The sequence below is a fragment of the Siphateles boraxobius genome, unplaced genomic scaffold, assembly GCF_051911475.1.
Source record: "Siphateles boraxobius isolate OS27281-9 unplaced genomic scaffold, OSU_SipBor_1 77, whole genome shotgun sequence".
Lineage (NCBI taxonomy): Eukaryota > Metazoa > Chordata > Actinopteri > Cypriniformes > Leuciscidae > Siphateles > Siphateles boraxobius.
In genome coordinates, this window is record NW_027509205.1 from 6291875 (window position 1) to 6312797 (window position 20923).

Here is a 20923-nt window from a genome sequence, read left to right on the forward strand (position 1 = left end):
AGTCCACCAGTCCCTGGGATGTCTAGTCCTTTAATCCATTTATCCCTTCTCAAGATTTGTGCCAGTGGCTCAATACAAGCCACATACAGAAGGGGAGATAAAGGACACCCCTGACGGACGCCGCTGTAGAGATTTACAGCTTTGGATAAATGCCCCTTAACCAAAATTCTGCTAGACAGCTCGTTGTACAGCAGTCCCACCCAGGCTATAAACCTCCCAGGAAAACCCATTTTTTCCAGTACCTGGAACAGGTACTGGTGCGAGACGCGATCAAAGGCTTTTTCGAAATCTAAATTTAGGACTACTAGCCGAATGTTTCTGTCTCTCGCAAAACAGATGGCGTCTCTGATCAGTACCAGGCTGTCCGTGATCTTCCTGCCGGGCACAGCGCATGCTTGATCCAGGTGGATTACGTCCTCTAAAACAGTCGACATACGTGTAGCTAAAATCTTACTAAAAAGTTTACAATCATAATTTAAAAGAGTGATTGGTCGCCAGTTTCTCAGGTCAGTCTTGTCCCCTTTTTTGTATAGTAATGTAACTATCCCTACTCTAAAGCTGTCTGGAAGTCTGTCAAGAGTCTCAAGTTCTTTAAAAACTGTCAATAAGTCGTGTGCTAAAATGTCCCAGAAAGTCAGATAAAACTCAAAGGGGAGTCCATCCAAGCCTGGGGACTTCCCCTTTTTAAAACCTTTTAGCGCTTTGTGCATTTCTAAAAGAGTAAAATCTTGGGATAAAAGCACATCTGGACTCTTTACCTTTTTGTCTAAAAACCCTAAAACTTCCTCTAAGATGCCATTGTGTACCTCTTTAGTGCTGTATAAATTATTGTAAAAAGTTTCAATTTCCCCTAAAATCAGATCTGTTGTATTTACCTCCCCACCTGTAAAAGTTTTTAAAGTATTAATTGACCCTCCCCGTGTTATTGTCTTTTTAAAAAAATATCTAGTACACTTTTCCCCTTCTTCTATTTCTCTCTCCTTACATCTTAAAATGACACCTTTAGTCTTTGTTTCGGACAAATCTGACATTTCTTTCTTTACTTCTTTAATTTCTTCTGTAAAATCCAATCCACTGTTTAAAAGGTTAAAATATCTCTGCAGTCTTTTTTGCAGCCCCATCATGCGTCTTTTTTCTTTATTCTTTTTTTCTTTTCCAATTTGTTTAAAAAACCGTCCTGTCCTTTGTTTCACCATCTCCCACCACTGTGCACGTGAGTCGAAAAAGTCTTGGAGGGTCTGCCATTGGCTGAACTGCTCCCTATATTCACTAATCACTTCCTCATCCTCTAATAGGGAGCAGTTCAGCTTCCACAGCCCTCCCCCTACGGTCACACCCGTGGGTAGTGAAAGGGTGCAGGAGAGCATCATGTGATCAGAAAAGAAGAGGGGGCTCAATGTAGCATCGGTCGGCGGGCAGTCCCTTGTAAAAACATAGTCAATTCGAGAGGCTCTGGCGCCATCACCACTGAACCAGGTGAAGCCCTCCTCTCTTTGATGCATTGTTTTAAAGCAGTCAACTAACTTAAAATCTTTGACTATATTTTGTAATAAAACCGATGTCTTGTCGACCTTAAAATCCTCTCCTACCCTCTTTCTATCCTGTCTTGATAAAACACAATTAAAATCCCCTGCTACCACTAGGGGAGCCCTCCCGAGCATGTGGGGCTGCAGGTCTTCTAAAAGCTCATACCTGTTGTTTTTACCTGTAAAACCATACACATTTAAAATGTTAAAATCCTTACCTAAAAAAGTCAGATTGGCTAAAATTGCCCGCCCATCCCTCACCACAGTGCTGCCCTTCACCAAAACATGGGGATTTTTTATTAAAATAGCAACACCGTCATTTTTGTTAAAATTGGACCCACTCCAGATGGAAAGTCCTGGGGTCCAAATCTCCTCCCACTTCCTGTAATTTGTTAAAAAAGGCAGACCACATTCTTGCAATAAAAACACATCTGACTTAAAAGATTTTAAAAAGGATAACACACTCTGTGCTCGAATATTGCTCTTCACACTTCTCACATTGATTGTGGAGATAGTGAGAGCCATGAGCAGTATGGTTAAAAGGGTGTGAGACATTTAAAAGCAACCAAGGGACTACAGAGATATAATTAAAATCATGTTATTTCTTGTTGCACTTGCCTTCCCTTTTCCCCAGATGAGCTGGTTTCAGGGGGGCAAGTGCTTGACGCCTCAGGGCTCGCAGAGAAGGCCTCTTGCGAATCCTTTGGTGATGATGTTCTTAGCTTGAAATGCAGAAAAGAGACTTCATTAGGAGATTCTGCGGGCCACATACGGTCTAGATCTTCCATGGGGGAACTATCTAGCCGATGCGCTACCCGCAGCTTTTTCTCCTCTGTTTGAACCAGAGGAGATCTCGCAGTTCTTTTCTGCACTTGAGCATTTGGGAGCGAAACATCTGTTTCACTCCCACTCGTGGACACACTAACCTCAGACACGGTTACTAGGGAGGAAGCCATTTCCTCCTCTTCATCCTCCATACTGTCTTCTTTTTCAATTTCATTTTGAGGATTGGCTTCCTCCCCCTCACCAACTGCCAGAATTGACTCCGCCCCTGTGGCCGCCCCACTTCCTCCTTCCTGTCCAATCCCTGAGGCTGGCTGGGGGTTTGAATTTCCCGCCAAAACCTCGGGGCCCGCCTCCTCAATTGTTTGTTCTTTGGGTGGGGCGGCCATTTTGTTGCTTTTTAACTTGTTGGCAAAACTTTTAGGGCAGTCTCTGTAGAGATGGGATGATTCTCCACAGAGGTTGCACTTTCTGCCATTTTGGCACTCTTCAAAAATGTGCCCAATTTCTCTGCACTTCCTACACACTACTTCTTGGCATGCCTCGGCGAGATGTCCAAGTTTGCCACACTTGCGGCATAGCTTGGGCATCCCTTGGTAATGGATGTAGCCTCTATTCTCTCCCAACACAATCATAGAAGGTATTTGACTCAGGCCATGGTAGCTGTTGGGATCTGCCCATTGTTTAATGGGCACTCTCCACGCACAGCTCCAGATACCGTCTTCATCTAAAACCTTGACTGGTTGTCCACGAATAGAGCAATATCTTGCCAACCATACAGAAATATCTTCTCCACTAACTGTTTCATTAAACATCCTGACAATCACAACTTTCAGTGAATTATCAGTCAGTTTTTCCACAGTGAACATGGAGAAATTGGCTTTACACATTTCAAATCGAGTCCAAAAAGTACTTAGCAAGGAAGCAGAAGCAAAACTTACATCAAAGCCATGATTCAGGGGCAGAGTCAACAGGCAGTTTATGTCCACAACCTTAAAACCGAGTAACTGTTGGATGCACTTCCTAGAAAAGTCCAGCCTGGACATGACCTGGAGAGTGCCATCCTCTTTTGGTTTAAATTTAAAACGCACGCTGTGGTGCCTCCTCATGCCGGCACGAGCAGCCGACATGTTGGAGGCACCACTAGCCTGCTGCGGCTAAAACCCAACAATAAATATACAATAAATAAATTAAAACCTGCTTACCTTAAAACCAGAAGATTCCTCGTAGAACGAGTCGTCAATTAAAAGCCGCTTGTCAATGTACCTCCTGAAGGGTGTGCGTCCCGTGTGACAAGCAACACACGAGACCAAGTCCAACAAGAGGCGATCGCTGTCTCTACCTTAGGACCAGACACTTGATCTTAGCCAAAAGGCCGAGAAGCGATGACACAATGACGCAGAGGCGGGGGAGCCGTCAAAGGCCACGCCCACCTGGGCCGTGGCGAGAGGGTCTAAAGGTCGCCAATAAAAGCGCTGGTTGAATAATGGAGATTATTTGAAGAATGATGAAAAAAAAAACTAAAAAACAGCCCTACTTTTGCAGACTGGTCCTAGGTTGAGAGTTTTACATCTCTCGATCAACCACTGCAGTTCAATTCCCTGGACTTCCTAGGTCGTTAACTACCAGAAGAAGAGGAACTCGAACAATCTGCTCTTTTAACCAGTGTGTCCAGGGGAGAGCGCGAACGCAGTCCCCCACTACCAAAAATTATGCAGTCGAGATTCCCACATTTGGGGAATTCGCAGGGGTCAGCACAACCGGAGTGCAATGGCCGAGCCTCGCCCTGGGTGAACCACCTTCCTGATCATGGTGTCTCCCCTGCCAGGTAAGTATGAATTCCCAGGCCTCCCGTCAGAGGCACCGTGTCCCTCTCCGCAATCCTCACCAACGGTCGGACAATCAAACACACACCTGATTCAACTCATCAGCTCATTCGTAAAAACTCCAAGAGATAAGAGAGAGACATCAAAAACCTGCAGAGTCGGGCTCTTTTGCTGTTGTTGTTGTGGATGATGTTGTTTTCATGCTCCGGATCCATGAGCCAAAAATCAATTTCATACGCGGTCACCGGATAGTGGACGAATCAGATGTTAAACGAGATAAGAACAGAGTTGTTGGTTTTTTTTCCCTCTCACACCACCATTACCTGTATAGCATATGATCACCTACAACACCTTTAAAGCACCCATACACAGCAATATACGTTACTTCCATTAACACCTGCTGCCACACAAGACTAAAACATCTCTTTCATTGAACACAGTTTTTGGGGGTGCACCGTTCCCAGAAGTACTGCAATACCGGGTCGATGCGTGGAGTGGACGGAGCAAGCCCCTCTTCCATCTCCCAGTTCCAAAAATCAATTTAATATATGGTGCCCGGGTAGGGCACGTATCAGATATTAAACTGATAAGAACAGATACTACACTTGATCTTAGCCAAAAGGCCGAGAAGCGATGACACAATGACGCAGAGGCGGGGGAGCCGTCAAAGGCCACGCCCACCTGGGCCGTGGCGAGAGGGTCTAAAGGTCGCCAGCAAACAAGCTCAGCTCACAGCAATACAAGCTCAGCTTGACTGTTGACACCGAAAATGGATCACAGCAGAGCGCACAACACGACACTTTGGAGTGCAACCTGGGATTTTGGACCAACAAACATTCTGCCCTAAAAGTGAGCGGGCAGACCAAAGCGTACGTCGTAGAGACTTGAAACTCTTGAGGGATGGTAGTACCCGCCCGGTCTACAACATCACCAAGGCTCGGCCCAATCGGCCCCAAGGTGGCGCTGCAGCGATCAGAAGTACGAAATGCCTCGTAACTCCTGAACCGTCCGTCGCAGACCCAAGTGTCTTACATCACCGGAATCCTTGGCTCGGGCCGAACAAGACGCAGGCCTCGGATTCGATGGTTGCGCTGGCGAGATTTTCGGGTATTTGGGATTTTGTGAAAAAGCTACTTTTGCACACTAGTCCTAGGTCTTTCGCCCGATCTGACCCAAACCGGTGCAGAAAGATTCCCTGGAGTCTGATTGCCGACAGCGATGGGGAAAAAAGTCGGAATTTCGATTCACGTTGGCGACGGGACGCCAAAACGTTGGGAGTGGGCGAGGCGGGCTTTACTTAAATGGCCATAACTCTCCAACGGAATGAGACAATTACACCCAAGTCGGTACACCTGTGCACGGGCTCAGCCTGTGCTCAGGTGAAAAGGGATGTGGCGACTGGCCACTTGGTGGCGCTGTAAACAGTAAAAACAACAACATGAATACGGCCATAGGCGACTGTATGTCAGGTGATTTTTCACACATGCACAAGGTATTCATACCACATGATAGAACTCCTCATTCGGAACAACTTTGCTTCTAGGACCACTGCTGCCAATAAAAGCGCTGGTTGAATAATGGAGATTATTTGAAGAATGATGAAAAAAAAAACTAAAAAACAGCCCTACTTTTGCAGACTGGTCCTAGGTTGAGAGTTTTACATCTCTCGATCAACCACTGCAGTTCAATTCCCTGGACTTCCTAGGTCGTTAACTACCAGAAGAAGAGGAACTCGAACAATCTGCTCTTTTAACCAGTGTGTCCAGGGGAGAGCGCGAACGCAGTCCCCCACTACCAAAAATTATGCAGTCGAGATTCCCACATTTGGGGAATTCGCAGGGGTCAGCACAACCGGAGTGCAATGGCCGAGCCTCGCCCTGGGTGAACCACCTTCCTGATCATGGTGTCTCCCCTGCCAGGTAAGTATGAATTCCCAGGCCTCCCGTCAGAGGCACCGTGTCCCTCTCCGCAATCCTCACCAACGGTCGGACAATCAAACACACACCTGATTCAACTCATCAGCTCATTCGTAAAAACTCCAAGAGATAAGAGAGAGACATCAAAAACCTGCAGAGTCGGGCTCTTTTGCTGTTGTTGTTGTGGATGATGTTGTTTTCATGCTCCGGATCCATGAGCCAAAAATCAATTTCATACGCGGTCACCGGATAGTGGACGAATCAGATGTTAAACGAGATAAGAACAGAGTTGTTGGTTTTTTTTCCCTCTCACACCACCATTACCTGTATAGCATATGATCACCTACAACACCTTTAAAGCACCCATACACAGCAATATACGTTACTTCCATTAACACCTGCTGCCACACAAGACTAAAACATCTCTTTCATTGAACACAGTTTTTGGGGGTGCACCGTTCCCAGAAGTACTGCAATACCGGGTCGATGCGTGGAGTGGACGGAGCAAGCCCCTCTTCCATCTCCCAGTTCCAAAAATCAATTTAATATATGGTGCCCGGGTAGGGCACGTATCAGATATTAAACTGATAAGAACAGATTTTTCTTTCGAAAAAGTTTTATTGTCACAGGGTTTCATTCCATGTTTTCCATTTACATTTTTTTATAAATCAAGTATTTATTTACACATCTTAAAACAACAAAAACAAATAAAAAAGACACACTTTATAGTTAAAAATCAATTATTGATTGTGTGTTGTGTAAAAGTCCATGTATGTTAATATTTGAGTTGTATTAAAGGAAACGTAAATGGATTAAAATAAATAGGAATAAAACATAAAAACAATAAAACAATAAAACTTGCCAAATAAAACATCTCTTGTAAAGGATCGAGGGTGAGTCCCTATCAAGATTGTCCATTCACTCCAGGTCTCCAGAACAGGCCCCAGACTCCCCGCTTCTGGTGCCCAGCGGAGATCCCCTCTCCTCCGGCCCGCTGGCCCGCTGTTCCCGTAGCCGGTGTGGTGAGGGTGCATCTACGGGCGGCCAGGGTCGGTGGCGGCCGGGACCTTCTACGTGTGACCCCGGCCCCCCCATCCGAATAACGACGTGCGGCCCACCCTGCAGCGTTGATCTTATTTTCTGCTCGCACGCGTGGAGGGGGACCGTCACGCGTTTCCCCACCAGCAGATTTCTGGTGACCCAGATGGCATCCTTGATCACGTTTAGGGTGAGCCAGAGCGAGGAAAATTTTGGTTGTGTCAGCTCCTTCAAGCCCTGACCCACCCCCAGGATGGCGAGCTTGTAGTCCACCTGGGCCCCACCCGCTGGCAGGCACGGGAAAAACAGGGGGCCGGTCTTGGCCCACAGGTCCCGCGCAGCGCCGCACTCCCAGAGCAGATGTCGAACGGTCTCCGGGGAACCACATCCGGACCGTGGGCAGGTGGAGTTTTTGGCCATGCCTCTGGAGTGCATAACCGCCCTGACCGGGAGGATCTCATGAGCCACCATCCACGACAAGTCTTTAAGCCTGTTCTGGAGAGCTGGGTGGGCTGCGTTCCTCCAAACATCTTTGGCCTCACCTAGTGTGAGGCCTGGAACCGGGCTCACAGATTCTCGATCCTGCACAAGAGAGATAAGAGACTTATGGTTAGTTAAAATGGTGGCATCATTTGTCTCTAAAAGATATTTCTTTAAAAATTTCTTAATAAAACTATGCTCTTTTGACAAATTAAAAGACACTGGACTTTTAAGATCAATGGGTAAAATTTTCAAAGTTCTTAGGTATGACCCCATCCAGAATCGGGTCATGGCTGCTGTCTTGTGTTCTCTGGATGGGGTCAGTGCGTACTGGATGTGGAGGGCGGCAAAGCGGCTGCCTAAAAACAGGTGGGGGTCTGGGAGGCCTTTCCCGCCATTCTCTTTTTTCTTTTTGACGACCTCCCTCTTTAGTCGTTCCCACTTGGACCCCCACAGGAAATAAAATACCGCCCTCTCCAGGTTGGCCAGGAATCGTCTTGGGGGACTAAAAACAGAACAGACAAGTAAAATCAGTGGTAAAATCACAGCTTTAAAAATTAAAATCTTGCCTTCAAACGTCAATTGTCTCAGTCCCCAAAAGCCCAGTCTTTGCCTGACTTTCCCTAACATGTCAGTCCAGTTTCCTTGTCCTCCACCCTCTCTGTCAAATTTTACACCTAAAATTTTCAAATCATTGTCTTTAAAATCCAAATCTAGTCCAACTGTGTCCACGTTCCCCCACGGCCCGAAGAGCTGGGCCTCGGACTTACTCCTATTGAGCTTGGCGCCCGAGGCCCGACCGTACCAGTCAGTCAAGTCCATTGCTCTTCGTACTGATAAAAGGTCAGTCGCTAAAAGGGTCACGTCATCCATATATAAAACACAGGTCGCCGTCAGTCCACCAGTCCCTGGGATGTCTAGTCCTTTAATCCATTTATCCCTTCTCAAGATTTGTGCCAGTGGCTCAATACAAGCCACATACAGAAGGGGAGATAAAGGACACCCCTGACGGACGCCGCTGTAGAGTTTTACAGCTTTGGATAAATGCCCGTTAACCAAAATTCTGCTAGACAGATCGTTGTACAGCAGTCCCACCCAGGCTATAAACCTCCCAGGAAAACCCATTTTTTCCAGTACCTTAAACAGGAACTGGTGCGAGATACGGTCGAATGCCTTTTCAAAGTCTAAATTTAGGACTACTAGCTGAATGTTTCTGTCTCTCGCAAAACAGATGGCGTCTCTGATCAGTACCAGGCTGTCCGTGATCTTCCTTCCGGGCACGGCGCATGCTTGATCCAAGTGGATTACGTCTGCTAAAACTGTCGACATACGCGTGGCTAAAATTTTGCTAAAAAGTTTGCAGTCAACGTTTAAAAGAGTGATGGGTCGCCAATTCTTTAAGTCAGTCTTGTCGCCTTTCTTATGTAATAGCGTCACTATCCCTATTCTGAAGCTGTCTGGAAGTCTGTTCACATTGTCAAATTCTTTAAAAACAGTCAGTAAGTCATGTGCTAAAATGTCCCCAAAGGTCAAGTAAAATTCAAGTGGTAGTCCGTCTAGTCCTGGGGACTTCCCACGCTTAAAACCTTTCAGAGCTTTTTGTATTTCTAAAATCGTAAAATCCTGTCTTAAAAGTGCACATTGACTCTGGAGCTTTTTGTCTAAAAAATTTAAAACTTCCATTAAGGTATCGTCGTGTACTTGTTTTAGGCCATATAAATCACTATAAAAGTTTTCCACCCCTCTTAAAATCTCTTCTGTTTCATTTACCACCCTCCCATCCGATTTCAAAGTTGTCAAAGCCCCTCCCCGTGTTATAATTTTTTTAAAAAAATATCTTGTACACTTTTCCCCTTCTTCAATATCTTGTTCTCTACTCCTTAAAATGACACCTTTACTTTGAATTTGGGCTAAAACTGACATTTCTTGTTTTACTTCTTTTATTTCTTCACTAAAATCAAACCCAATTTTTAAAAGATTAAAATACCTCTGTAGTCGTTTTTGCAACCCCATCATGCGTCTCTTTTCTTTTTTCTTTTTCTCCTTTCCTATTTTCTTAAAAAACTGTCTCGTCCGTTCCTTTACCATTTCCCACCACTGTGCACGTGAATCATAAAAGTCTTGGAGGGTCTGCCATCGGCTGAACTGCTCCCTGTACTCACTAAATACTTCCTCATCCTCCAACAGGGAGCAGTTCAACTTCCACAGCCCTCCTCCTACTGTCACACCAGAGGCCAGTGAAAGGGTGCAGGATAGCATCATGTGATCAGAAAAAAAGAGGGGGGATAATGTAGCATCGGTTGGCAAGCAGTCCCGTGTAAAAATGTAGTCAATGCGAGAGGCTCTGGTGCCATCACCACTGAACCAGGTGAAGCCCTCCTCTCTCTGATGCATTTTTTTAAAGCAGTCGACTAAATTAAAATCTCTGACTAAATTTTGCAATAAAACCGATGTTTTGTCAAATTTAAAACCTTCTACCCTCTTCCTATCTTTCGGAGTTAAGACACAGTTAAAATCCCCTGCCACCACCAAAGGGGCCCTCCCTAACATGTGGGGCTGCAGGTCTTCTAAAAGCTCATATCTTTCATTCTTATCATTAAAGCCATACACATTAAGAACATTAAAATCCTTATCTAAAAAAGTCAAGTTTGCTAAAATTGCTCGCCCATCCCTTACCACCGTGCTGCCCTTCACCAAGATGTTTGGATTGTTGATTAAAATAGCAACACCGTCATTTTTGTTAAAATTGGACCCACTCCAGATAGAATGTCCAGGGGTCCAAAGCTCCTCCCACTTTCTGTAATTGGATAAAAAGGGCAAAGCACATTCTTGCAATAAAAACACATCTGACTTACAGGATTTTAAAAAGGATAAAACGCTCTGTGCTCGTATATCACTTCTCACACTTCTCACATTTATTGTAGAGATTGTGAGGGCCATGAGCAGTATAGTTAAAATGATATGAACTTTTAAAAGAAGACTAATAAAAGACATACAGAGGCATCTTTAAAATTATGTTATTTCTTGTTCCTCATGCCTCTCCCTTCTCCCATGGGGGCTGGGTTCAGGAGGGCAAGAGGTTGACACTTCCGAAGCCACAGAGCTGAACTCTTGCGACTCTTTCGGTGTTGATGTTCTTAGCTTAAAATGCAGAAAGGAAACTTCATTAGGGGATTCTGAGGGCCACATGCGGTCTGGATCCTCCGGGGAGAAACTATCCAGCCCTTGTGTAGCCCTCATTCTTTTCTCCACTACTACACACAACGGAGATCCCGCAGTTCTCTTCTGCACTTGAGCATTTGGGAGTGAAAGGTCAGTTTCACTCCCACTGGAGGGCATACTCACCTCCGAGACGGTGTTGAGGGAGGAAACCGTTTCATCCTCTCCGTCTTCTGTTTCCTTTCCTTTATCTTGTCCGGGAGTGGTTTCCTCCCCCTGTTCGGTTTCAAGCTGTGACTCCGCCCCTGTGGCCGCCCCACTTCCTTTTTCCTGACAAATCCCTGAGGCTGGCTGGGAATTTGAAATTCCCGCCAAAATCTCAGGGACCACCTCCTTCTCTCTTTGTTCTTTTGTTTGTTCCACATGTGGGGCGGCCATTTTGTTCCCTTTCAATTTGTTGGCAAAACTTTTAGGGCAATCTCTGTAGAGATGGTCAGTTTCACCACAAAGATTACACCTTCTGCCAATGGTACATTCTTCAAAGATGTGACCAATTCCTCTACACTTCCCACATGTTAATTCCTTGCATGCATCAGCTAAATGCCCCATCCTCCCACACTTCCTGCACAGTTTGGGCATTCCTTGGTAGTGAATGTAGCCCCTGTTCTCTCCCAACACAATCATTGAAGGCAGATGCTTCAGGCCCTGGTAGCCCCCGGCGTCCTCCCATTGTTTAATGGGAATTCGCCAGGAGCAATTCCAGATACCATCTTCATCTAACACTTTGGTTGGTTGACCCCGAACAGTGCAAAATCTGCCCAGCCAGACACAAATGTCCTCCCCATTCACTGTTTCATTAAACATCCTAACAATCACAGTTTTTAATGAATTGTCAGAAAGTTTCTCCACAGTAAACATAGCGAATTGGGCTTTGCATGCATCAAACCTTTGCCAGAATTCAATTAACAGGGAAGCACTTTTGAAACTTAAATCAAAACCTTTGTTCAGGGGGAGAGTTACTAGGCAGTTCAAGTCCTCGGGTCTAAAATTTAGGGCTTTCTGGATCAGCTTCCTGGAGAAGTCAAGACGTGACAACCCCAGGAGCTTACCATCCACCTCTTTAAATAAAAAACGCACGCTGTGGTGCCTCCGCATGCCGGCACGAGCAGCCGACATGGTGGAGACACCAACAGCTATTTAAAACACAACCTTAAAACCGTAATAAATAAATAAATAAATAAATAAATAACTTACCTTAAGAACAAAAGATTCCTTGGAAAACCAAGTCGTCCGGATAAAAAAAAAAAAAAAAGGCACTGCCAATATACCTCTCAGAAGTTTGAGGCTCAAGCCACTGAACGACCCAAGCCGGAAAAACCTCCAAGAGGCGATCGCTGCCTCTACCCTCGGACCAGATACTAGATCTTAGCCAAAAGGCCGAGAAGCGATGACACAATGACGCAGAGGCGGGGGAGCCGTCAAAGGCCACGCCCACCTGGGCCGTGGCGAGAGGGTCTAAAGGTCGCCAGCAAACAAGCTCAGCTCACAGCAATACAAGCTCAGCTTGACTGTTGACACCGAAAATGGATCACAGCAGAGCGCACAACACGACACTTTGGAGTGCAACCTGGGATTTTGGACCAACAAACATTCTGCCCTAAAAGTGAGCGGGCAGACCAAAGCGTACGTCGTAGAGACTTGAAACTCTTGAGGGATGGTAGTACCCGCCCGGTCTACAACATCACCAAGGCTCGGCCCAATCGGCCCCAAGGTGGCGCTGCAGCGATCAGAAGTACGAAATGCCTCGTAACTCCTGAACCGTCCGTCGCAGACCCAAGTGTCTTACATCACCGGAATCCTTGGCTCGGGCCGAACAAGACGCAGGCCTCGGATTCGATGGTTGCGCTGGCGAGATTTTCGGGTATTTGGGATTTTGTGAAAAAGCTACTTTTGCACACTAGTCCTAGGTCTTTCGCCCGATCTGACCCAAACCGGTGCAGAAAGATTCCCTGGAGTCTGATTGCCGACAGCGATGGGGAAAAAAGTCGGAATTTCGATTCACGTTGGCGACGGGACGCCAAAACGTTGGGAGTGGGCGAGGCGGGCTTTACTTAAATGGCCATAACTCTCCAACGGAATGAGACAATTACACCCAAGTCGGTACACCTGTGCACGGGCTCAGCCTGTGCTCAGGTGAAAAGGGATGTGGCGACTGGCCACTTGGTGGCGCTGTAAACAGTAAAAACAACAACATGAATACGGCCATAGGCGACTGTATGTCAGGTGATTTTTCACACATGCACAAGGTATTCATACCACATGATAGAACTCCTCATTCGGAACAACTTTGCTTCTAGGACCACTGCTGCCAATAAAAGCGCTGGTTGAATAATGGAGATTATTTGAAGAATGATGAAAAAAAAAACTAAAAAACAGCCCTACTTTTGCAGACTGGTCCTAGGTTGAGAGTTTTACATCTCTCGATCAACCACTGCAGTTCAATTCCCTGGACTTCCTAGGTCGTTAACTACCAGAAGAAGAGGAACTCGAACAATCTGCTCTTTTAACCAGTGTGTCCAGGGGAGAGCGCGAACGCAGTCCCCCACTACCATAAATTATGCAGTCGAGATTCCCACATTTGGGGAATTCGCTGGGGGTCAGCACAACCGGAGTGCAATGGCCGAGCCTCGCCCTGGGTGAACCACCTTCCTGATCATGGTGTCTCCCCTGCCAGGTAAGTATGAATTCCCAGGCCTCCCGTCAGAGGCACCGTGTCCCTCTCCGCAATCCTCACCAACGGTCGGACAATCAAACACACACCTGATTCAACTCATCAGCTCATTCGTAAAAACTCCAAGAGATAAGAGAGAGACATCAAAAACCTGCAGAGTCGGGCTCTTTTGCTGTTGTTGTTGTGGATGATGTTGTTTTCATGCTCCGGATCCATGAGCCAAAAATCAATTTCATACGCGGTCACCGGATAGTGGACGAATCAGATGTTAAACGAGATAAGAACAGAGTTGTTGGTTTTTTTTCCCTCTCACACCACCATTACCTGTATAGCATATGATCACCTACAACACCTTTAAAGCACCCATACACAGCAATATACGTTACTTCCATTAACACCTGCTGCCACACAAGACTAAAACATCTCTTTCATTGAACACAGTTTTTGGGGGTGCACCGTTCCCAGAAGTACTGCAATACCGGGTCGATGCGTGGAGTGGACGGAGCAAGCCCCTCTTCCATCTCCCAGTTCCAACAATCAATTTAATATATGGTGCCCGGGTAGGGCACGTATCAGATATTAAACTGATAAGAACAGATACTACACTTGATCTTAGCCAAAAGGCCGAGAAGCGATGACACAATGACGCAGAGGCGGGGGAGCCGTCAAAGGCCACGCCCACCTGGGCCGTGGCGAGAGGGTCTAAAGGTCGCCAGCAAACAAGCTCAGCTCACAGCAATACAAGCTCAGCTTGACTGTTGACACCGAAAATGGATCACAGCAGAGCGCACAACACGACACTTTGGAGTGCAACCTGGGATTTTGGACCAACAAACATTCTGCCCTAAAAGTGAGCGGGCAGACCAAAGCGTACGTCGTAGAGACTTGAAACTCTTGAGGGATGGTAGTACCCGCCCGGTCTACAACATCACCAAGGCTCGGCCCAATCGGCCCCAAGGTGGCGCTGCAGCGATCAGAAGTACGAAATGCCTCGTAACTCCTGAACCGTCCGTCGCAGACCCAAGTGTCTTACATCACCGGAATCCTTGGCTCGGGCCGAACAAGACGCAGGCCTCGGATTCGATGGTTGCGCTGGCGAGATTTTCGGGTATTTGGGATTTTGTGAAAAAGCTACTTTTGCACACTAGTCCTAGGTCTTTCGCCCGATCTGACCCAAACCGGTGCAGAAAGATTCCCTGGAGTCTGATTGCCGACAGCGATGGGGAAAAAAGTCGGAATTTCGATTCACGTTGGCGACGGGACGCCAAAACGTTGGGAGTGGGCGAGGCGGGCTTTACTTAAATGGCCATAACTCTCCAACGGAATGAGACAATTACACCCAAGTCGGTACACCTGTGCACGGGCTCAGCCTGTGCTCAGGTGAAAAGGGATGTGGCGACTGGCCACTTGGTGGCGCTGTAAACAGTAAAAACAACAACATGAATACGGCCATAGGCGACTGTATGTCAGGTGATTTTTCACACATGCACAAGGTATTCATACCACATGATAGAACTCCTCATTCGGAACAACTTTGCTTCTAGGACCACTGCTGCCAATAAAAGCGCTGGTTGAATAATGGAGATTATTTGAAGAATGATGAAAAAAAAAACTAAAAAACAGCCCTACTTTTGCAGACTGGTCCTAGGTTGAGAGTTTTACATCTCTCGATCAACCACTGCAGTTCAATTCCCTGGACTTCCTAGGTCGTTAACTACCAGAAGAAGAGGAACTCGAACAATCTGCTCTTTTAACCAGTGTGTCCAGGGGAGAGCGCGAACGCAGTCCCCCACTACCATAAATTATGCAGTCGAGATTCCCACATTTGGGGAATTCGCTGGGGGTCAGCACAACCGGAGTGCAATGGCCGAGCCTCGCCCTGGGTGAACCACCTTCCTGATCATGGTGTCTCCCCTGCCAGGTAAGTATGAATTCCCAGGCCTCCCGTCAGAGGCACCGTGTCCCTCTCCGCAATCCTCACCAACGGTCGGACAATCAAACACACACCTGATTCAACTCATCAGCTCATTCGTAAAAACTCCAAGAGATAAGAGAGAGACATCAAAAACCTGCAGAGTCGGGCTCTTTTGCTGTTGTTGTTGTGGATGATGTTGTTTTCATGCTCCGGATCCATGAGCCAAAAATCAATTTCATACGCGGTCACCGGATAGTGGACGAATCAGATGTTAAACGAGATAAGAACAGAGTTGTTGGTTTTTTTTCCCTCTCACACCACCATTACCTGTATAGCATATGATCACCTACAACACCTTTAAAGCACCCATACACAGCAATATACGTTACTTCCATTAACACCTGCTGCCACACAAGACTAAAACATCTCTTTCATTGAACACAGTTTTTGGGGGTGCACCGTTCCCAGAAGTACTGCAATACCGGGTCGATGCGTGGAGTGGACGGAGCAAGCCCCTCTTCCATCTCCCAGTTCCAACAATCAATTTAATATATGGTGCCCGGGTAGGGCACGTATCAGATATTAAACTGATAAGAACAGATACTACACTTGATCTTAGCCAAAAGGCCGAGAAGCGATGACACAATGACGCAGAGGCGGGGGAGCCGTCAAAGGCCACGCCCACCTGGGCCGTGGCGAGAGGGTCTAAAGGTCGCCAGCAAACAAGCTCAGCTCACAGCAATACAAGCTCAGCTTGACTGTTGACACCGAAAATGGATCACAGCAGAGCGCACAACACGACACTTTGGAGTGCAACCTGGGATTTTGGACCAACAAACATTCTGCCCTAAAAGTGAGCGGGCAGACCAAAGCGTACGTCGTAGAGACTTGAAACTCTTGAGGGATGGTAGTACCCGCCCGGTCTACAACATCACCAAGGCTCGGCCCAATCGGCCCCAAGGTGGCGCTGCAGCGATCAGAAGTACGAAATGCCTCGTAACTCCTGAACCGTCCGTCGCAGACCCAAGTGTCTTACATCACCGGAATCCTTGGCTCGGGCCGAACAAGACGCAGGCCTCGGATTCGATGGTTGCGCTGGCGAGATTTTCGGGTATTTGGGATTTTGTGAAAAAGCTACTTTTGCACACTAGTCCTAGGTCTTTCGCCCGATCTGACCCAAACCGGTGCAGAAAGATTCCCTGGAGTCTGATTGCCGACAGCGATGGGGAAAAAAGTCGGAATTTCGATTCACGTTGGCGACGGGACGCCAAAACGTTGGGAGTGGGCGAGGCGGGCTTTACTTAAATGGCCATAACTCTCCAACGGAATGAGACAATTACACCCAAGTCGGTACACCTGTGCACGGGCTCAGCCTGTGCTCAGGTGAAAAGGGATGTGGCGACTGGCCACTTGGTGGCGCTGTAAACAGTAAAAACAACAACATGAATACGGCCATAGGCGACTGTATGTCAGGTGATTTTTCACACATGCACAAGGTATTCATACCACATGATAGAACTCCTCATTCGGAACAACTTTGCTTCTAGGACCACTGCTGCCAATAAAAGCGCTGGTTGAATAATGGAGATTATTTGAAGAATGATGAAAAAAAAAACTAAAAAACAGCCCTACTTTTGCAGACTGGTCCTAGGTTGAGAGTTTTACATCTCTCGATCAACCACTGCAGTTCAATTCCCTGGACTTCCTAGGTCGTTAACTACCAGAAGAAGAGGAACTCGAACAATCTGCTCTTTTAACCAGTGTGTCCAGGGGAGAGCGCGAACGCAGTCCCCCACTACCATAAATTATGCAGTCGAGATTCCCACATTTGGGGAATTCGCTGGGGGTCAGCACAACCGGAGTGCAATGGCCGAGCCTCGCCCTGGGTGAACCACCTTCCTGATCATGGTGTCTCCCCTGCCAGGTAAGTATGAATTCCCAGGCCTCCCGTCAGAGGCACCGTGTCCCTCTCCGCAATCCTCACCAACGGTCGGACAATCAAACACACACCTGATTCAACTCATCAGCTCATTCGTAAAAACTCCAAGAGATAAGAGAGAGACATCAAAAACCTGCAGAGTCGGGCTCTTTTGCTGTTGTTGTTGTGGATGATGTTGTTTTCATGCTCCGGATCCATGAGCCAAAAATCAATTTCATACGCGGTCACCGGATAGTGGACGAATCAGATGTTAAACGAGATAAGAACAGAGTTGTTGGTTTTTTTTCCCTCTCACACCACCATTACCTGTATAGCATATGATCACCTACAACACCTTTAAAGCACCCATACACAGCAATATACGTTACTTCCATTAACACCTGCTGCCACACAAGACTAAAACATCTCTTTCATTGAACACAGTTTTTGGGGGTGCACCGTTCCCAGAAGTACTGCAATACCGGGTCGATGCGTGGAGTGGACGGAGCAAGCCCCTCTTCCATCTCCCAGTTCCAACAATCAATTTAATATATGGTGCCCGGGTAGGGCACGTATCAGATATTAAACTGATAAGAACAGATACTACACTTGATCTTAGCCAAAAGGCCGAGAAGCGATGACACAATGACGCAGAGGCGGGGGAGCCGTCAAAGGCCACGCCCACCTGGGCCGTGGCGAGAGGGTCTAAAGGTCGCCAGCAAACAAGCTCAGCTCACAGCAATACAAGCTCAGCTTGACTGTTGACACCGAAAATGGATCACAGCAGAGCGCACAACACGACACTTTGGAGTGCAACCTGGGATTTTGGACCAACAAACATTCTGCCCTAAAAGTGAGCGGGCAGACCAAAGCGTACGTCGTAGAGACTTGAAACTCTTGAGGGATGGTAGTACCCGCCCGGTCTACAACATCACCAAGGCTCGGCCCAATCGGCCCCAAGGTGGCGCTGCAGCGATCAGAAGTACGAAATGCCTCGTAACTCCTGAACCGTCCGTCGCAGACCCAAGTGTCTTACATCACCGGAATCCTTGGCTCGGGCCGAACAAGACGCAGGCCTCGGATTCGATGGTTGCGCTGGCGAGATTTTCGGGTATTTGGGATTTTGTGAAAAAGCTACTTTTGCACACTAGTCCTAGGTCTTTCGCCCGATCTGACCCAAACCGGTGCAGAAAGATTCCCTGGAGTCTGATTGCCGACAGCGATGGGGAAAAAAGTCGGAATTTCGATTCACGTTGGCGACGGGACGCCAAAACGTTGGGAGTGGGCGAGGCGGGCTTTACTTAAATGGCCATAACTCTCCAACGGAATGAGACAATTACACCCAAGTCGGTACACCTGTGCACGGGCTCAGCCTGTGCTCAGGTGAAAAGGGATGTGGCGACTGGCCACTTGGTGGCGCTGTAAACAGTAAAAACAACAACATGAATACGGCCATAGGCGACTGTATGTCAGGTGATTTTTCACACATGCACAAGGTATTCATACCACATGATAGAACTCCTCATTCGGAACAACTTTGCTTCTAGGACCACTGCTGCCAATAAAAGCGCTGGTTGAATAATGGAGATTATTTGAAGAATGATGAAAAAAAAAACTAAAAAACAGCCCTACTTTTGCAGACTGGTCCTAGGTTGAGAGTTTTACATCTCTCGATCAACCACTGCAGTTCAATTCCCTGGACTTCCTAGGTCGTTAACTACCAGAAGAAGAGGAACTCGAACAATCTGCTCTTTTAACCAGTGTGTCCAGGGGAGAGCGCGAACGCAGTCCCCCACTACCATAAATTATGCAGTCGAGATTCCCACATTTGGGGAATTCGCAGGGGTCAGCACAACCGGAGTGCAATGGCCGAGCCTCGCTCTGGGTGAACCACCGTCCTGATCATGGTGTCTCCCCTGCCAGGTAAGTATGAATTCCCAGGCCTCCCGTCAGAGGCACCGTGTCCCTCTCCGCAATCCTCACCAACGGTCGGACAATCAAACACACACCTGATTCAACTCATCAGCTCATTCGTAAAAACTCCAAGAGATAAGAGAGAGACATCAAAAACCTGCAGAGTCGGGCTCTTTTGCTGTTGTTGTTGTGGATGATGTTGTTTTCATGCTCCGGATCCATGAGCCAAAAATCAATTTCATACGCGGTCACCGGATAGTGGACGAATCAGATGTTAAACGAGATAAGAACAGAGTTGTTGTTTTTTTTTCCCTCTCACACCACCATTACCTGTATAGCATATGATCACCTACAACACCTTTAAAGCACCCATACACAGCAATATACGTTACTTCCATTAACACCTGCTGCCACACAAGACTAAAACATCTCTTTCATTGAACACAGTTTTTGGGGGTGCACCGTTCCCAGAAATACTGCAATACCGGGTCGATGCGTGGAGTGGACGGAGCAAGCCCCTCTTCCATCTCCCAGTTCCAAAAATCAATTTAATATATGGTGCCCGGGTAGGGCACGTATCAGATATTAAACTGATAAGAACAGATACTACACTTGATCTTAGCCAAAAGGCCGAGAAACGATGACACAATGACGCAGAGGCGGGGGAGCCGTCAAAGGCCACGCCCACCTGGGCCGTGGCGAGAGGGTCTAAAGGTCGCCAACAAACAAGCTCAGCTCACAGCAATACAAGCTCAGCTTGACTGTTGACACCGAAAATGGATCACAGCAGAGCGCACAACACGACACTTTGGAGTGCAACCTGGGATTTTGGACCAACAAACATTCTGCCCTAAAAGTGAGCGGGCAGACCAAAGCGTACGTCGTAGAGACTTGAAACTCTTGAGGGATGGTAGTACCCGCCCGGTCTACAACATCACCAAGGCTCGGCCCAATCGGCCCCAAGGTGGCGCTGCAGCGATCAGAAGTACGAAATGCCTCGTAACTCCTGAACCGTCCGTCGCAGACCCAAGTGTCTTACATCACCGGAATCCTTGGCTCGGGCCGAACAAGACGCAGGCCTCGGATTCGATGGTTGCGCTGGCGAGATTTTCGGGTATTTGGGATTTTGTGAAAAAGCTACTTTTGCACACTAGTCCTAGGTCTTTCGCCCGATCTGACCCAAACCGGTGCAGAAAGATTCCCTGGAGTCTGATTGCCGACAGCGATGGGGAAAAAAGTCGGAATTTCGATTCACGTTGGCGACGGGACGCCAAAACGTTGGGAGTGGGCGAGGCGGGCTTTACTTAAATGGCCATAACTCTCCAACGGAATGAGACAATTACACCCAAGTCGGTACACCTGTGCACGGGCTCAGCCTGTGCTCAGGTGAAAAGGGATGTGGCGACTGGCCACTTGGTGGCGCTGTAAACAGTAAAAACAACAACATGAATACGGCCATAGGCGACTGTATGTCAGGTGATTTTTCACACATGCACAAGGTATTCATACCACATGATAGAACTCCTCATTCGGAACAACTTTGCTTCTAGGACCACTGCTGCCAATAAAAGCGCTGGTTGAATAATGGAGATTATTTGAAGAATGATGAAAAAAAAAACTAAAAAACAGCCCTACTTTTGCAGACTGGTCCTAGGTTGAGAGTTTTACATCTCTCGATCAACCACTGCAGTTCAATTCCCTGGACTTCCTAGGTCGT

At 47.2% G+C, this 20923-nt stretch overlaps 11 non-coding genes and 1 pseudogene across 11 annotated transcripts; all 12 read right to left on the minus strand.

The window, feature by feature from the left end:
- Positions 1–3981: 3981 nt before the first annotated feature.
- LOC143726525 (U1 spliceosomal RNA) lies at positions 3982–4145 on the minus strand. The gene has a single exon (XR_013198766.1). It is a non-coding gene; the product is annotated as a U1 spliceosomal RNA (small nuclear RNA).
- Positions 4146–4579: 434 nt separating this feature from the next.
- LOC143727145 (U2 spliceosomal RNA) lies at positions 4580–4770 on the minus strand. Its single transcript, XR_013199353.1, has one exon. It is a non-coding gene; the product is annotated as a U2 spliceosomal RNA (small nuclear RNA).
- A 1128-nt stretch (positions 4771–5898) lies between these two features.
- On the minus strand, positions 5899–6062 carry LOC143726526 (U1 spliceosomal RNA). Its single transcript, XR_013198767.1, has one exon. It is a non-coding gene; the product is annotated as a U1 spliceosomal RNA (small nuclear RNA).
- A 434-nt stretch (positions 6063–6496) lies between these two features.
- Positions 6497–6670, minus strand: LOC143727270 (U2 spliceosomal RNA; annotated as a pseudogene).
- A 6635-nt stretch (positions 6671–13305) lies between these two features.
- Positions 13306–13470, minus strand: LOC143726996 (U1 spliceosomal RNA). The gene has a single exon (XR_013199216.1). It is a non-coding gene; the product is annotated as a U1 spliceosomal RNA (small nuclear RNA).
- Positions 13471–13904: 434 nt separating this feature from the next.
- On the minus strand, positions 13905–14095 carry LOC143727204 (U2 spliceosomal RNA). Its single transcript, XR_013199410.1, has one exon. It is a non-coding gene; the product is annotated as a U2 spliceosomal RNA (small nuclear RNA).
- Positions 14096–15223: 1128 nt separating this feature from the next.
- Positions 15224–15388, minus strand: LOC143726997 (U1 spliceosomal RNA). The gene has a single exon (XR_013199217.1). It is a non-coding gene; the product is annotated as a U1 spliceosomal RNA (small nuclear RNA).
- Positions 15389–15822: 434 nt separating this feature from the next.
- LOC143727205 (U2 spliceosomal RNA) lies at positions 15823–16013 on the minus strand. The gene has a single exon (XR_013199411.1). It is a non-coding gene; the product is annotated as a U2 spliceosomal RNA (small nuclear RNA).
- A 1128-nt stretch (positions 16014–17141) lies between these two features.
- Positions 17142–17306, minus strand: LOC143726998 (U1 spliceosomal RNA). Its single transcript, XR_013199218.1, has one exon. It is a non-coding gene; the product is annotated as a U1 spliceosomal RNA (small nuclear RNA).
- A 434-nt stretch (positions 17307–17740) lies between these two features.
- LOC143727206 (U2 spliceosomal RNA) lies at positions 17741–17931 on the minus strand. Its single transcript, XR_013199412.1, has one exon. It is a non-coding gene; the product is annotated as a U2 spliceosomal RNA (small nuclear RNA).
- Positions 17932–19059: 1128 nt separating this feature from the next.
- Positions 19060–19223, minus strand: LOC143726987 (U1 spliceosomal RNA). Its single transcript, XR_013199208.1, has one exon. It is a non-coding gene; the product is annotated as a U1 spliceosomal RNA (small nuclear RNA).
- A 434-nt stretch (positions 19224–19657) lies between these two features.
- LOC143727194 (U2 spliceosomal RNA) lies at positions 19658–19848 on the minus strand. The gene has a single exon (XR_013199401.1). It is a non-coding gene; the product is annotated as a U2 spliceosomal RNA (small nuclear RNA).
- Between the last annotated feature and the right edge of the window lie 1075 nt (positions 19849–20923).